This window comes from Callospermophilus lateralis, chromosome 6 (assembly GCF_048772815.1).
Source record: "Callospermophilus lateralis isolate mCalLat2 chromosome 6, mCalLat2.hap1, whole genome shotgun sequence".
NCBI classification, from domain to species: Eukaryota; Metazoa; Chordata; class Mammalia; order Rodentia; family Sciuridae; genus Callospermophilus; species Callospermophilus lateralis.
Genome location: NC_135310.1, coordinates 131566794 through 131585762, shown reverse-complemented (window position 1 = coordinate 131585762; position 18969 = coordinate 131566794). Strand labels below are relative to the sequence as shown.

At 34.3% G+C, this 18969-nt stretch overlaps 1 pseudogene; it reads right to left on the bottom strand.

The window, feature by feature from the left end:
- Window positions 1-1136: 1136 nt before the first annotated feature.
- LOC143402145 (putative olfactory receptor 2B3) lies at window positions 1137-18242 on the bottom strand (annotated as a pseudogene).
- Window positions 18243-18969: the final 727 nt, after the last annotated feature.

Here is an 18969-nt window from a genome sequence, read left to right as displayed (position 1 = left end):
TTTTCTAAACAAAAGAACTATGTGTGAGCTATGACTTTTTCTTTGCTTTTCTACTCCTGATGGTATCATCTGTGTTTTGGTTATATTGCTTTGCTTAGTGAATAAAATCCAGTCTTTTTGGTTAACATGTCTATGTCTTATATGGTTTTTGAACTTTATGTTTTTAACCATTGTAATTTCTGAAATGATTTGTCTTGCAATCCTTTCTCTGTTGCCTAAAATGCAGCCTCACCTATGTTCTTGTATTACTAACTTCAAATAACTATTTAAGTGTTTCAGTTTCAGGATGATTTCCCTCAAGAAGTAGAGAATTTCTTCAGTGATTGTTTTTCTTTGTGGTCGTCTACTACATCATGAAAAATAAATGTTTATTGAATGACTATCCATAAATGAATTAATTCAGATCACTATGAGGGAAAAAACATTGCCATTTACAAATCTATGTGTAAGTAACTTTATAATTTAGGAGAAACTCCATATGTCTGAGTGAGAACTGAACACAAATGGGGAATTTGACAGAAGTAGAAAAAGGAGAAATGTTATCCATGGGGATTAAAGGGGATGGATTGAAAAATAGAACTGCAAATAAAGTGCAACTAAAATTTCAGATTAAATACACATCATTTAAAGCCACCTAGACTAGAGTTGAACTACAGGTTCAGGACAATTTTGGAAGGGTACATATGTATTATGGATTTTATAAAGAGATGTGAGGATGTAAAGTCATAGAAAACTTAGGTTCTGAATTAAAGAATTTTTGGTTTTTATGGATTTCCTGGTTATTGAATCACAGATATATGAAAACTGTATTAAGGGATAAACAAAGATTGTTCTAGAGCAAATAATATGCAGGTGAATGGTAAAATATCCAACTCTCCTGACTACTCTAACATTGATAGGAAGAAATTACACTGATTTGGCTTAAAGGAAGACAGTGCCCTTGGGGGACTTCTAAAAGGCAAAGAAGTTTTTAACTTAGTTCACATATATTGTTTTCTTAACAAAGGATGAATTTTGTTTGGTAGAATTCAGTGAAATCATGAAAGCCTGAAAAGAGGGAACATCATTTGAAACATTATTACTATCTTCAAGGTCAAGGGGAAACTTAACAGATTCTCATCACCTTGAAGTACCTTTTAATTCTTAATAAGAAAGATTCTTGACATCACCCTATTGAAGGCCTCCTTCATATCTTTATTTCTAAGGCTGTAGGTGAGCGGGTTCAACATGGGGGTGATGATCCCATAGAAGAGAGAAACCATCTTTCCCCAGTCCTTTGAGGTGGATGAAGGTGGTTGTAGATACATATAGATGGCTGTTCCAAAAAAGAGGGACACCACAACCATGTGGGACCCACATGTTCCAAAAGCTTTCCGCCTTCCTTCTGAAGACCTGATTTTCAGCACTGCTTGAGCTATGAAGCATAGGAGATGAGAATCAATGTCACTGGAATTAGCAGAATTAATACACTGCAGAAAAAGAGCTCAGCCTCTATAGGCTTTGTGTCAGCGCATGACAACTTGAGAAGGGCAGGAACCTCACAGAAGAAGTGGTCCACTTCCCGATGACCACAGTGTGGCATGTTCAGTGTCAGGGAAGACTGCAACACTGAATGGCTGAATTCAGTGAGCCACGAGAAGGCAGCCATCCTTAAGAAGAACCAGCGGTTCGTGATGACTACATAGTGGAGTGGTCTGCAGATTACCACAAATCTGTCAAAGGACATAACAGCCAGAAGGAGACATTCTGTGGCTCCCAGAGCCAGGAAAATGATGAGCTGGGCCACACAGCCACTGTAGCTGATGGTCATTTTGTTGAGACAAATATATGCTAACATATGAGGGACTGTGCTTGTGGTATAATCTATAATTAATTAATGAAGCCTTTGTGAAGACTATTGTTATTTTAAAACTAAAATCATGGTTCTTCTGTTTTTAGTAGTTGTGTTTGACTTCCCCCACCCCCAACTGCACCCTGTGCTGGGGACTGAATCCAGAACTTCATTCCTCACACATTCTAAGTGTACGGTTTTCTACTGGATTAAATTCTCAGAACTTGAATTATTTTTAAAGTAAATTATTACATTTAAATGGCATAAAGAACATAATAGTATGTGTATATGAAACTGGGTACTTAGAACATTTTAAATCCTGCCTTCTTACTTCATAATAGAACATTTGAGTAATACATGCTGCTTTTAATCCAAGTCAAAAAATATTGAGTAACTTAGAAATTATGAGTCTTATCTAAATGTATAATTGATATAAAGAAATTCTGCTTGTTTTACTAAGATTTTAATGTGATTTTTTTGAGTTGTATTTTTCTTCTGTGCATATCTATTCCCAAAAAGAATAATCATGGAACTCTTTGATTTATAGTAAAAATTTATAGGCTACTTGTGATATATTGTAATGATCATGGGTATCCTCTCTCTATTCACAAATACCCTTGATGAAAATAGTAAAACTTATAATAAAGTAATTATTTGATTGATATGTGACTGACACTGCTTAGTATCTAAAGTACAACCTTTCTAATTCTCACCAAAACCCTGAAAAATATTTATGATTTACATTTTATTGCTATTGTGACTCAGGGAGATAAGTAATGTGAATAAACATATTGTGAGGCCAAGACTTACACCTAAGATAAAAAAACCACTTCTCTCTTTTTGTAATAGTTCCGTCAAATATAAAAAGAACATAATAAGAATATATGAAGATGACTTACACCATTTGAACTTACAAGCATAAAAATAAAGAGAACTGCAATATAGACTTAAAGAAAAAGACAAAATAATAAAGGCTGGTACATTTTACCACAGAATGAGAAACTTTATCCAGAGTGAGAAAAATTCACATTGAAGTATAAACTGGCAGTATAATGGGTACATGAGAGTGAACAAAGACTTGTAGGTCCTCATAATTTGAGTTGTTTTTAAAATTTTCATTCCAACATTGGCTTTTTAACTATCAATATTCATTATTTCTTATGAAAAACAGTAACCCACCTTCAGCTGAAAAATATTTTATTAGACTTTCCTGAATTCCCATATAAATTTAAACATCCCATTGACTCTTTCTATGTATTGAGATATAATGAGCAAATGTTCATTCAAAAGAATGAAAAGATAAAAGGGACTGGTTTCTAGGAAACAAATCAGACACTCTAAATACTAGTTATGGATGAGATGACCTTGAGAGACACTTTCCACTCATGTTAACATAATTTTCTGTAGTGGATACCACTCACCTTTTTTTTTTTTTTTCTGTGACAGAGAGATGTCTACATCTTTCTTTGTGCCCTGTCTGGGAGGAGGTTGTACCTAATAATGGATTTTAAACTCAGTAAATTTTTAAGCTTTCAGCCATGTGGCTTTTCACCCACCAGTGAAAAATGAAATTAGGGTGCAACCCGGGCTGCATCAAAAACAATGAAAAAGTCCTCATGATAAAGTGCAAGTAAATTATCAATACTATCTTCAATCACGGAGGCAGTTTTGACTGACATAGGCTCTCCTCACCAAGATCCTAGTCGACTGCCACAATGAAAAGTTGATTTTACATATATCAATAACATTGATGAGAAATGTTTGCCCCTTTAAGTAAAACCAACCAATCAATATTCCTTAAGGAACCATGTTTCACACAGCACTGTCCTCCATCTCCTTCAGGATTTGAGATTTCCTCAGGCTTAATTGGCCATTGTGTCCAGAGGGACAAGAAGTGAACTCCATTACCAATTAGCACAATACTGGTACAAAAAAATGTTTCATAACCTACAATAAGGGTAAAGGTTAGAGCCACACAATGTGAACCATGAAAATAAATTTGGGGTTGTTTAATTAGGAAAGCACAAAAATAAATGAACTTACAGCCCTAAAATTCCCTTTAAATGGCCTCAGGGCAAAACAGTGATGGGTTTATATGAGAAAAACATTTTGAAAGTGATTTCTTTAATGAGTAATTCTGAGTAAAACTATTACAGATATGCAGGTTAACAAAATATGTTATACAAGGTCACTCAAAATAGAAATTAACATACTGAAGTTTAAGGTTAGTATTAATGCACTGGGGCCGAACAACTGGAAATGACATGGTATTGCAACAGGATTAGTTTTCAAAAAATAAGTTGACGTGTGCAACTTATAATATGATATGTGCTGATCTAAGTTTTAATAAAATAAAGGTTATAATTAGTTTAATATTAGTCTAGACAAAATCTGAAAGAAAATATTGAGTTAACATTTTAATGTATTTATTTCCCCTTTATTTTTCTGTGCCCCATGTATTCTTATAAAGTAGAAAATCATATTTGTAGAATATAACAATTTTCTAAATTACATTATTTCTAATACATGGTTTTGAAGCTTTTATAAACTAATAATTTATTCATAAATTATATGTACTTTTAAATACTTTTAAAATAATTTTTCTACAATTAAATATTTTTATTTTCTTAATTTGTCACTTTTTGTTATAGGACATTATAATTCAATGTTTTAATATTGTTTTCCTTGGTTTAGATGAAGCTTTTCAGTTTTCACTAATTTGAGTATTTTTTCATTTTGTTGCTATGCTTTTTAGATTATATCTGAGAAAAAAAAAACATGCTGAGACCAATGTTGTGTAGATTTCCCCTATTTTTCCAAGTAGTTTTATTGTTTCTGGTCTTGTGTTAAGTATTTAACCCATTTTGAGTTGGTTATATAGGATGAAAGTCCAATTCCATTCTTTTTCATGTGGATATCCAGTTTTCCCATACTATTTATTGAAGATCCTATACTTTCCCTTTGTTTTTTCTTGACATTTTTGTCAAAACTCAATTCAACATACATATGTGGGTTCATATTGGGACTGTCTATTCTGTCCCACATACTGATGTGTCTTTTAATGAGTATCATATTTTTATTACTAATGCTTCAAAGTGTAGTTTGAATCAAATGGACTTATGTTTCCAGTTTCTTTTTGGAAATGACTGCCTTGGATATATGAAAGTTTACTTTTTATAATTCTATGAGAATTTCAAGATTTTTTATTATATATCCATGAAAAATTATATTAGAAATTTACTAAGGAATTGCAATGACTTTGTAGCTCTCTTTGGGTATTTTAACACTAATTTTTCCTATCCATGAACAAATATCTTTCCACTTATTTGTCTTTTTCTGTTTCTTTCATCAGTGCTTTTCAGTTTTCTTGAGTTTCTTTTTTTTATATAGTTCACAATTAGTACATAGAAACATGCTGATTTTTGTGTCCCACAACTTTACCAATTTGCTTATTAGTTCTTGTAGGTTTTCTTTTAGCAGACAGTGACAATTTCACTTCTTCCTTCCCTATTTGTTAGCTTTTTATTTCTTTCTCCCATATAAATATTCTGACTAGTTCTTCCAGGACTTTTGAAAACAATGAGGTGAAACTGAGCACCCTGAATCTGAACACCCTATCTTGTTCTAGTACCTACAGGCTTTCAACTTTTCATGATTGATTATGATGTTCATTCAAGGATTTTCACATAACACCTTTCATTTTTTCTCATTTGTTGTTTTTAGATATCCATGACAGCAGAGTGTCTTTTAACATATTATGCATACATGTTGTGCACACCATTACAATGTTGATCCCATTCTTATGGTTGAACATGATGTGGAGTTACATTGGTCATGTATTCATATGTGAGCCTAAGAAAGTTATGTAGGATTCATTCTACTGTCTTTCTGACTCCCATCCCCATCCTTCTCCTTCATTTCCCTTTTTCTAATCCAATAAATTCTATATTTCCACTCCTTACCCTCAGTTTTTATAGGTTAATATCCACTTATCAGAGAGAATATTTATTCTTTGTTTTGGGGATTGGCTTATTTCATTTAGGATAATATTCTCTAGTTCCATTCACTTACCAGAAAATGCCATATTTAATTCTTCTTTATAGCTGATTAATATTCCATTGTGTATATATACCACATTTTATTTATCCATTCATCTGTTGTAAGGAACTTATGTTGGTTCCATAGCTTGGCTATTGTGAATTGTACTGCTCTAAAAATGGATGTGGCTGCATATTGTAGTATTTGATTTTAAGTCCTTTAGACATAGACCAAGGAGTGGGATAACTGGGTCAAATAGTAGATCCATTCCAAGTTTTCTGAGGCATCTCCATACTGCTTTCTAGATTGGTTGCGCCAGCTTGCAGTCCCACCATCAATGTATGATTGAACTGATTTCCCCACATCCTCAGTAACATTGTTAGTTACATTGTAGAACCTTCCTACTATGCTTGAATTGTCAAGCTTTTATCAGAAAAAGAATGTTGGATTTTGTCAAATAATTTTTCTGCACCTATTAAAATTATATGATTTTTATGAACATTGATGTAGCAGTATCCCTGTAGTATGCTCTTTTTAGGACTTTTAGGGAATAGACCGAAAAGGGGAATAGCTGGGTCAAATGGTGGTTCCATTCCCAGCTTTCCAAGAAATCTCCATACTGCTTTCCAAATTGGCCACACCAATTTGAAGTCCCACCAGCAATGTACAAGTGTACCCTTTTCCCCACATCTTCACCAGTATTGTTGTTGTTTGACTTCATAATGCCTGCCAATCTTACTGGAGTGAGATGGTATCTTAGGGTGGTTTTGATTTGCATTTCTCTGACTGCTAGAGATGGTGAGCATTTTTTCATGTACTTGTTGATTGATTGTATGTCCTCCTCTGAGAAGTGTCTGTTCAGGTCCATGGCCCATTTGGTTATTTGTTTTCTTCTTGTTTAATTTTTTGAGTTCTTTGTATACTCTGGATATTAGGGCTCTATCTGAAGTATGAGGAGTAAAAATTTGTTCCCAGGATGTAGGCTCCCTATTTTCCTCTCTTATTGTTTCTCTTGCTGAGAAAAAACGTTTTAGTTTGAGTAAGTCCCATATGTTGATTCTTGTTTTTAACTCTTGTTCTATGGGTGTCCTATTAAGGAATTTGGAGTCCGACCCCACAGTATGTAGATTGGAGCCAACTTTTTCTTCTATCAGATGCAGAGTCTCTGATTTGATATCAAGCTCCTTGATCCATTTTGAGTTAACTCTTGTGCATGGTGAGATAAAGGGATTAAGGTTCATTTTGTTGCAAATGGATTTCCAGTTTTCCCAGCACCATTTGTTGAAGATGCTATCCTTCCTCCATTGCATGCTTTTAGCCCCTTTTTCAAATATAAGATAGTTGTAATTTTGTGGATTGGTCTCTGTGTCCTCTATTCTGTACCATTGGTCCACCCACCTGTTTTGGTACCAGTACCATGCTGTTTTTTGTTACTATTGCTCTGTAGTATAGTTTGAAGTCTCGTATCGCTATACCGCCTGATTCACTCTTACTGCTTAGAATTGCTTTTGCTATTCAGGGTCTTTTATTTTTCCATATGAATTTCATGATTGGTTTATCTATTTCTACAAGAAATACTGTTGGGATTTTCATTTGCATTGCATTAAACCTATAGAAAACTTTTGGTAATTTCGCCATTTTGATGATGTTAGTTTTGCCTCTCCATGAACAGGGTATGTTTTTCCATCTTCTAAGATCTTCTATTTCTCTGTTTAGGGTCTGTAGTTTTCATTGTATAAATCTTTAACCTCTTTTGTTAGGTTGATTCCAAGTATTTTATTTTTTTTTTGAGGATATTGTGAATGGAGTGGTTGTCCTCATTTCCATTTCAGAAGATTTGTTGCTGATATACAGGAATGCCTTTGATTTTTGTGTGTTGATTTTATATCCTGCCACTTTACTGAATTCATTTATTAGCTCTAGTAATTTTTTTTTGTAGACCCTTTTGGGGCTGCTAGGTATAGAATCATGGCTTCTGCAAATAGTGATAATTTCAGTTCTTCTTTTCCTACTTTTATGCCTTTAATTTCTTTCATTTGTCTAATTGCTCTGGCCAGTGTTTTGAGAACTATGTTGAACACAAGTGGTGAGAGAGGGCATCCCTGTCTTGTTCCAGATATTAGAGGAAATGCCTTCTATTTTTCTCCATTCAGAATGATGCTAGCCTGAGGCTTAGCATAGATAGCTTTTACAATATTGAGGTATGTTCCTGTTATCCCTAGTTTTTCTAGAGTTTTGAATATAAAGGGATGCTGTATTTTGCCCAATACTTTTTCTGCAATAGCAAGACTGTGGAACCAACCTCGATGCCCTTCAATAGATGTATGGATAAAAAAATGTGGGATTTATACACCATGGAGTATTACTCTGCACTAAAAAATGACAAAATCATTGAATTTGCAGTGAAATGGATGACATTAGAGCAGATTATGCTAAGTGAAGCTAGCCAATCGCTAAAAAACAAATGTCAAATGTCTTCTTTGATATAAGGAGGGCAACTAAGAACAGAGTAGGTAGGAAGAGCATGAGAAGAAGATTAACATTAAACAGGGGCGAGAGGTGGGAGGGAAAGGGAGAGAGAAGGGTAACTTCATGGAAATGGAAGGAGACCCTCATTGTTATACAAAATTACATACAAGAGGAAGTGAAGGGAAAGGGAAAAAAACAAGGGGGAGAAATGGATTATTGTAGATGGGGTAGAGAGAGAAGATGGGAGGGTAGTGGAGGGGAGGGAGGATAGTAGAGGATAGGAAAGGCAGCAGAATACAACATACACTCGTATGGCAATATGTAAAACAGTGTATGTGTAACCGATGTGATTCTGCAATCTGTATACGGGGTAAAAATGGGAATTAATAACCAACTTGAATCAAATGTGTGAAATATGATATGTCAAGAACTATGTAATATTTTGAACAACCAATAATAAAAATTAAAAAAATATATATATGATTTTTATCATACTTTTGTTAAAATGAAGTGTTATACTTACTGATTTGTATATGTTAAACCACTCTTGTGTCAGCATTAAATCCATCTTGATCAAGTTAGATAATACTCTTAATGTGTTATTGAATTCAGTTTGCTAGTATTTTCTTGATGATTTTTGCAACTCTTGATCCTCTGGGATATTGACATATAGTTTTCATTTCTTGTAATATCCTTCTCTGGTTTAAAAAATTGGGATCATTAACTTTTCTCTGATTTTTGAAATATTTGGAGAATTAGTATTTGAATATTTGATAGAATTTAACAGTAAAACCATCAGTTCCTGAGATATTTTTGATGGAAGACTTCTTGTTATTGATCTTATCTCCTTATTTGTTATTGGTTTATTCCAACTTTCTAATTCTTCATGATTCATTCTTGATAGATTATAAGGAATTTATTCCTTTCTTCTAGGTTATGCAATTATTAGCATGGATTATCCATAGTAACCTTATTGTCCTTTGTATTTCTGTGGTATCTTCTTTCATATCTGATTATGCTTATTTTAATTTTTACTTTTTTATTCTAATGGTTTGTTGATTTTTTTCTATCTTTTCAACAAAACAAAAATCTTACTTTTTTTTCTATTGCATTTTTAGTCTAAGCTTCATTTGCTTCTGCACAAACTTTGGAATGTTGCATGTTCATCTTTTTCTTCCTTGATATATTTTTGGAAATTTTATTAGATTCATTGGCTGTCTAAACAACAGCATGTTGCTTAATTTCCATGTATTTGAAACTTTGTAAATTTCTCCTGTCATTATTAATTTCATACCACTTCATTCAGAAAAGTTTGCATGGTATTACTTCAAACTCCTTAAAATAGCTAGAAGTAGTTTTATAGGCTAGCACATTATTTTTCCGGATAAATTTTTTTTGTGTGTACTTGAGAAGAATATGTATACTAATGCTTTGATATAGAATGTTTTATCATCATTATCTCCTAGGTCCATTTGGTCTACAGTGTAGTTTAAGAAAAATGTTTTCTTATTGATTTTCTGCTTGAATAATCAGTCTATTGGTGAAACTGGTGTATAGAAGTCTTTTACATTTATTGTATTCCTCTCTCTCTTCAGGACTTAAAAGTCATATTTGCTTTACTTAATTTACAGTTATTATATCCTAGGTAAAATTGACTGCATCATTATATGATGAACTTATCATGAATTGTCATGGTTTTTGATTTAAAGTCTATTGTAACTGGTATAAATTTTGCTAATCCTGCCCTCTCTTTTTTTGCCATTTTCTTGAGTATTATTTTTCCATTCCTTCATGTTCAGTTGGTTTGTCTTAAAATAAATCTTCAGAGTGAGCATTTAGTTGGAGATAGTTTTGTTATCTGTCAGTCATCTATGTCTTCCAATTGCATACTTTATTCCATTTACATTAGAGTTAATTATTGATTGGTAAGGACTTACATTTGCATTCTGTTTGTGTTTTTTCTTGTTTTGCTTTTCTTTGTTTGGTTTTTGTTTTGCTTTTGGTAGTGTGTATTGAACCCAGGAACATTTGATCACTGAGCTCCATCCCCAGTCATATATATATATATATATATATATATATATATATATATATATATATATATATATATATTTAAATTTGAGACAGGGTCTTATTAAGTTGCTGAAGGCTTCACTGGTTTTCTGCTTGTTTTGTAGATCCTTTGTTACTTTAGTTTTTCTTGATGTTTCCTTTGGTATTAAGCATCAGAGAGAACCATAGCTTAGGGAAATGTACATTCCCACTTATTACATTAGTTCCTTTTAAGAAAGGCCTTAAGATTTAGAAAATTGGAAGAGGTATTTCTAAATAAAAAAATAAATGAATGAACAAAGGAGAAAATACAGAAAATTATAAGAAATGTAATTTAATAACACATATAACAATTGATTTGGGAAGGGATGGTGGTTTGAGGGTTATATACATAATAAACTGTAATAGTTGAAAGAGCAGTAATGAGAAGTAGAATTAGAGACATCTTAGTGTACTGGACTTGGTTTGTGCTTATATAAAATAACAGAAAGCATCAATAGTTATTTAGGCCAGCCTCCCAATTCTGTACATATAATAATCAAAGTTCAATATATATCATGGTACTAAAGTTTTGAGGTCAGTAGTTAAAAAGTCTATATGCAGAAAGCATTTTAAGTAATTTGCATGATGTCAATACAAATAAACATGTTTAGAGGTTATTTTTCTGTGGAATAATTTTTTAAATGATTACCTGAATACTCACTACACATTGTATGTTATTTTGTATATATGTGTATTATATACACACTTTTGGTCAAGTAAAAATTTAAGCATTTATTCAAAATGCACTTATTTTCATCACAATGGTAAGTTATTTCCTTCTCAAATTAGAGTAGGACATTAATTACTTATGTTTAAGTCTACTGTCTTTTCTTCAAACAAATCTGATAAATTTTCCAATCCCACCATATATAATGCTTCTTCACTCTAACCTTTTCACCAGTGGCCTCTGTGTCTCCTCTAAGGCTTGAGAATTCTCAATATGACAGATTGAAAAGATATGGGATTTATATTAAGATGTACAGGCATTTGTTCAACCAGAATTCTAATTTACATCTAGTATAATTATTCCTCTTATAATAGAATCATTTCTTTCCTAGCAGTTATTATGCTATACATAGAGGAGGATATCTCTAGTTTGGAGCAAATAATGGATAAACTGTCTCAATTTCTTAAAGGCTTTCCCAAGATTTTCATTATTACATCTCAAATTAAAATGCTTTAATGTTTCTTTTGTTCTTGGGAAATGACAAAGTCTCTAATTATCCTTCTTTAAAAATGCACTCTCATGTTTGCTTATGCTTTGCATCAAAAGTAGAGTACAATTTCATTTGATGTAATGATATGCCTTTCCTTTTATTTCACTAAGTCTGGATTACATTTCCATTTGTAAAATGAATAATCTTTACAGATAAAGAAAGTAGCATACACATCAAATACATCAGGACTAAGGGTAATATAAGAAAGCAGTGCAAACAACTATAGTCAACCTTAATAGCTATGCTTTTAAGATAGAATTGAAGTCTTTCCCTTCAAAACCCAAAATATCTGTACAACTTGAACATCCTTAATCCAGAAAGCTCTGGAATCTGAAATTTTTAATATTAACGTGATGCCACAAGTGGAAAATTCTACACTTTCTGCTGTGATGGATTTAGTCTAAATGGACAAAAATATTTCATAAGTTTATCTTCAGCTATTTATACAGATTGTATATAAATACAAATGAATTCTGCCATATTTACAATTGGGTCTCATCCTCAACATATCTCATGTATATGCAAATATTTTGAAAATGATAAGAAAAATCTAAAATATGATCTCTAGAAATTTAAATACTTTTAGTGACAATTCCATAGTAATTACCAAGAAATTTATTTTAAAAATTTCTTTGTTATATTTCTTTTCTTTGTTATATTTGTTATAATCATTTATACATGACAGCAGAATGCTCTTTGATTTGCTGTATACAAAATTGGGCTACATCATTTGTGCAATTGTATATGTACCTAGGGTAATGCTGTTCATCTAATTTCACCATCTTTCCTATTCTCATGCCCCATCTGCTTCCCTCCCTACCCTTTGCCCAATCCAAAGTTCCATCACTCATCCCATGTCCCCATCCCATTATTGATTAGCATCCAGTTATCAGAGAAAGCAGTAGGCCTTTGGTTTTTTGGGATTGGCTTACTTTGCTTAGCATGATATTCTTCAACTTCATCCATTCACCTGAAATGCCATGATTTTATTATCTTTTACTGCTGAGTAATATTCCATTGTGTATATATGCCACATCTTATTTATCCATTCATCTATTGAAGGGCATCTAGGTTGGTTCACAATTTGGCTATTGTGAATGGTGTTGCTATAAACATTGATGTAGCTGCATAATTATAGTATGCTGTTTTTCAGTTCTTTGGGTATAGACCAAGGAATGGGATAGCTGGGTCAAAAAGTGGTTCCATTCCCAGTTTTTTAAAGGAATCTTCATACTACTTTCCAGATTGGTTGATTTTTTCCCAACATCCTCAGCAACACTTATTGTTGCTTGTGTTCTTGATAACTGCCATTCTTACTGGAGTGAGATGAAATCTTAGAGTGGTTTTGATTTGCATTTCTCTACTTAATAGAGATGTTGAACATTTTTTCATGTATTTGTTGATCAATTGTATATCTTCTTCTGGAAAGTGTCTATTCAATACCTTAGCCCATTTATTGATTGGGTTGTTTGTGGTTTGGGGTGCTAAGTTTTTTAAGTACTTTATATATCATGGATATTAGTGCTCTATTTAATGAGCCTGTTTGTGGAGAGCGGTGACAGTGATTAGGAGACCAGTGTCTGAGATTGGGGTCCTTGATGACTTCATGGCTGTGGCATGCTTGCTGCCTGGGAAAGTTTCTGTACAAAGGTGCAGGATGACTGGTTTCTATGGCAATGCTCTCTATGGGGATCTTCTGTTTTAGAGTTCTATCAGCCTTGACTTGGCTCTCAGGCACCTAGGTCCTGTAAATAAAGAAATTCTCTTGTTAATACTACCACATTGTTTCACCAGTTCTACAGCTCCTGAACCAGCCTGCATAATAGTACCTTTAAACAATGGACTTTCTTGAGAGCTACCCAATGCTCCTAGCATTGCACAATGCAACTGTAGAATGTAACTATGGAAGTAGTTGGATAATGTTGCTAACTCTGTAAGTTTCATGAATACAAAGAATAATGCTTGCCTAGTCTTTAATCTGAATAATTAATTTGTTCTTGTATGTGATTTGCCATTTTTTGGAGAATTTTTCCATCTGTGTTCATCAAGGATATTGGTCTGAAGGTTTCTTTTCTTGATGAGTCTTTGGCTTTTGTATTAGGATGATACTAGCTTCATAGAATGAGTTGGGATGGGTTCCCTCATTTTCTATTTCATGGAATAATTGAGGAGTATTGGTATCATTTCTTATTTGAAGTTCTTGTAGAACTCAGCTGAGAATCTGTCTGGTCCCAGGCTTTTCTTGGTTAGTAGGGTTTTGATGGAGTGCTCTATTTCCTTGCTTGAAATTTGTCTGTTTAAATTGTGTATGTCCTCCTGATTCAGTTTGGGCAGATCATATGCCTATAAAAATTCATTGGTGTCTTTGGAAGTTTCTATTTTACTGGAGTATAAGTTTTCCAAATAGTTTCTAATTATCTTCTGTATTTCAGTAGTGTCTGTTGTGATGTTTTCTTTTTCATCATGAATTTTAGTAATTTGTGTTTTCTATCTTCTCTTTTTTCATTAGAGTGGCTAAGGGTTTATCAATTTTATTTATTTTTTCAAAGAGCCAGTTTTTGTTTTGCTAATTTTTTCAATTATTTCTTTTGTTTCAATTTCACTGATTTCAACCCTGATTTTAATTATTTTCTGTATTCTACTACTTTTGGTGTTGATTTGTTCTCCTTCTTCTAGGTCACTTATTTGTTGACTTTTCTTCTTTCACTGGTAGAGCTTAATGCTCTGAACTTTCCTCTTAGCACTGCCTTCAAAGTCATAGTGTCCCAGATATTTTGATATGTTGTATTGGAATTCTCATTTACCTTAAAACTTATAAATAAGTTTTAGAACTTTCAGGATGTCATGGGTTTTTGGACATCATTTGCATCTGAAAATAGGAATCAATAAAAAGATTCTCATGTTAAACCAGGGGACTAGAGACCAGGCCCTGGAGACTAGGCAGCTGGAGATCGCATGCCCGCCGGCAACAGTCCACCAGCTGCCCGTGTGACTGGGCGGCTGGAGAATGCCCACCCACCAGCGACAGCCGGCCCGCTGCCTGCGCAACTGGGTGGCTAGAGATCACCCGCCCACCAGCGACAGCCCACCCGCTGCCCGCACGACTGGGCAGCTGGGGACCGCCTGCCCGCCAACGACCAACCGTGCAACTGGGAGGCTAGAGATCGCCAGCCTGCCAGTGACAGATCGCCCGCCAGCTGCCCGTGGGACTGGGCAGCTGGAGTCCGCCTGCCCGCCAGCGACCGATCCCCACTGGCTGCCAGCGCGACTGGGCGGCTGGAGACTGCCCGCCCACCGGCAACCCGGAGCTGAAACCAACCAGAGACAGTCCAATCCACAAAATTACAACTTTCTTATATTTGACATTCAATGGAGGAAAGATAGCATCTTCAACAAATGGTGCTGAGAAAATTGGAAATCCATATGCAACAAAATGAAACTGAATCCCTTTCTCTCGCCATGCACAAAAGTTAACTCAAAATGGATCAAGGAGCTAGATATCAAATCAGAGAGTCTGCATCTGATAGAAGAAAAAGTTGGCTCCGATCTACATACTGTGAGGTCGAACTCCAAATTCCTTAATAGGACACCCATAGCCCAAGAGTTAATAACAAGAATATACAAATGGGACTTACTTAAACTAAAAAGTTTTTTCTCAGCAAGAGAAACAATAAGAGAGGCAAATAAAGAGCCTACATCCTGGGAACAAATTTTTACCTCTCACACTTCAGATAGAGCCCTAATATCCAGAATATACAAAGAACTCAAAAAATTAAACAATAAGATAACAAATAACCCAATCAACAAATGGGCCAAGAACCTGAACAGACACTTCTCAGAGGAGGACATACAATCAATCAACAAGTACATGAAAAAATGCTCACCATCTCCATCAGTCAGAGAAATGCAAATCAAAACCACCCTAAGATACCATCTCACTCCAGTAAGATTGGCAGCCATTATGAAGTCAAACAACAATAAGTGTTGGCGAGGATGTGGGGAAAAGGGTACACTTGTACACTGCTGGTGGGACTGCAAATTGGTGAGGCCAATTTGGAAAGCAGTATGGAGATTCCTGGGATAGCTGGGAATGGATCCTCCATTTGACCCAGCTATCACCCTTCTCGGACTATTCCCTGAGGATCTTAAAAGAGCGTACTATAGGGATACTGCCACATCAATGATCATAGCGGCACAATTCACAATAGCTAGACTGTGGAACCAACCTAGATGTCCTTCAATAGATGAATGGATAAAAAAAAAAGTGGCATCTATACACAATGGAATATTACACAGCACTAAAAAATGACAAAATCATAGAATTTGCAGGGAAATGAATGGCATTAGAATAGTTTATGCTAAGCGAAGCTAGCCAATCCTTAAAAAACAAATGCCAAATGTCTTCTTTGATATAAAGAGAGCAACTAAGAACAGAACAGGGAGGAAGAGCATGAGGAAAAGATTAACATGAAACAAATACGAGTGGGGGGAGAGAAAGGGAGGGAGAAGGGAAAGCATATGGAAATGGTAGGAGAACCTCAATGTTACACAAAATTACATATAAGAGGTTGTGAGGGGAAAGGGGGGAGAAACAAGGGAGAGAATTAAACAACAGAAGATGAGGTAGAGAGGGAAGATGGGAGGGGAGGGGAGAGGGAATAGTAGGGGATAGGAAAGGTAGCAGAATACAACAGTCATTAATATGCCTTTATGTAAAAATGTGAGTGTGTAACCCATGTGATTCTGCAATTTGTATTTGGGGTAAAAATAGGAGTTCATAACCCAATTGAGTCAAATGTATGAAAGATGATTTATCATGAGCTTTGTAATGTTTTGAACAACCAATAAAAAAAAGATTCTCATGTTATTTGTTAATATAATTCAGAAATACAAATTATTTTATTAACATTCTGATTCTTACTCACTTTCAAAAGGCATTTCTTGCGCTTCCAACATAAATGTTTCCAGGTAGTTATTATTTACTCATTGATTCATTATAATTATTCATTATTATTTACTCATTGATTCAAAAGACTCAGCTTATATTGTTTAAAATAAACATTAAAAACATACTTTTTTGTCTTAATTCTATTTATTTTAATATTAAATAATAAATTCTTTAGTTAAACATAACATTACATACTAACTCAGTAAACAAGATTTACAATGTTTTGAAGAGGTGATAAGATCTATATAAGTTGAGGTTAATAAACTCATGATTCTTTTAAGTATAGAATTTTTCACGGTAAACTTAAAGTGAAACCATACTGCTTCCAGAGAATTGGATCAAAATGCAAGAGTTGTGTAATGTTTCATAGGTGATACTGATAGAATGCCTATTGGTGCTGTTTTATGTGGTGTGAATTTATGATGGTGAGCTTTAACTAATGAACTTCTATTGTAATAAGAATTTAAAATGCTCCTTTTTCTACTCAATACAGTTACTAGCTCAATATTCAAACAGAAAATACTACTTTTTTTTGTATTTTCACAAATGTACTTTCTATACTGCAATAATCTAATATCATCCATACAGAAAGTGATTATAAAATGTCAGAAACAAAATATATTTGACAAGAATAACACATGAGATTACATTATTACTAAAAAATTAATTATTAGAAAAACCATACAACCCTGGTAGTGTTAATAATTTCATTTGGTTTTGTTCACTTGGAAATAAAAATGTTCCTCACTAGGTTGCCTAAGACCCTTTTACTTACATATTCCTCAGTGTATAGATGAAGAGGTTGATTGTAGGAGTCACAACTCCCTAGAAGAGAGCCATGAACTTGGGCTGGTCCCTTGTGATGGAGGGGGAAGGATGAAGGTGCATGCTATTGTCTGGACCATACAATAGTGAAACTGCAATGAGAGAAACATGTACCAAAGGCTTTTTTTTCTTCCTTCAGAAGATGTAATCTTGGGAACATCATGTCCAATGCTAGTGTAAAAGGCAAGAATTAAACATAGAGGAACAGCTATTTGAAAAATACACACCACAGAGAGTGCAAGCCTCTTTTTCACCACAGGTAGTGTGTATCAGAACTGGAATCTCACACAACAAGTGATCCAGTTTATTGACACCACAGAACAGCAATTGTAATGTAGGAGTGGCCTCTGAGAAAGCAAACATCACTCCATTCAGCCACTTAATGAATACTACTAAGATGCAAATGCATTGATTTCTGTTGAGGGTGTAGTGCAGGCCTGCAGTTGGACACATAGCAGTCAAAGTACATGATAGCCAAGAGCAGACATTCTGTGCCCCACATTATATGGAAGATGTAAAGCTGAACTATACACCAAATATAGCTAATGCTCTTCTTAGAGCTTGCCAGATTAAATAACATCGGAGGCACAATGCTTGTGGTGTAACACATGTCTAAAATGGAGAGGTTGGTGAGGAAGAAATACATGGGGCTGTGGAGACTAGAGTCTAGTTTGGACACCAGAACAATGGCAATGTTTCCCATCAAGGCCAGGAGGTACATTATGAGAAGAATAATGGATAGAGAAAGCTCTAGCCAAGGCAGGTCCACAAAGCCTGGTAGAATAAACTCTTCAGGATTGCTTTCATTAATTATTACCATGCTCTTCAATTTGTTTCACTTGTAATAAGGAAGCAGCAAAAATTTAGAAAGAGTTATAAGGGATTAAAAAGCATAACCACATATTGAACATACAATTATAAAGGATGGTGTGCAATAATTCTTGGAGAAAAAAAGGCAAAGGTCTATCACTAGGTGACCAAATTTCCATTGAGGATACTTATAAGAAATGGTAGTTACATTAAAAAAATAGCTAAACATCATGAAACAATTTTTTCCTTTGAATAAAAAGGCAGACAGTAATGATCACCTCATGCTGAAAATTCAATAACAAGTAGAAGTGACTATGCTGGGGAAACCTCCAGACAGTGGTTTTCAATGTTTTTTTTTTTGTCTAGCATAAAAATCATCTGGGGAATCTGTTACAATGAAGTTTACTAATTTTTATCTCCAGGTGTCTGATAGAGTAACTATAGCATAGAGTCCTGGAGTCACATGAATTCTTTCCAGAGGCCATGTTGCAACATTTCAGAAATCTTAGGAAGAGTAGAATACCAAGGTAGTGACAGTAGAAGGAGAATTGCTAAGAATCATTATAATAGGCTCATCCTACTCTAACAAGTTGGTTGAATAGTTTTACTATCTCCATAGTGAGTGAGAAGTCTTTGGATTTAATCCAATCTCTACTAGCTACTTGGAATTGAAAAAGAAATCAAGCACCTTTAACATCAGTTATTTAGGCATAAATTGAGTGTGTGAAGGTACAACA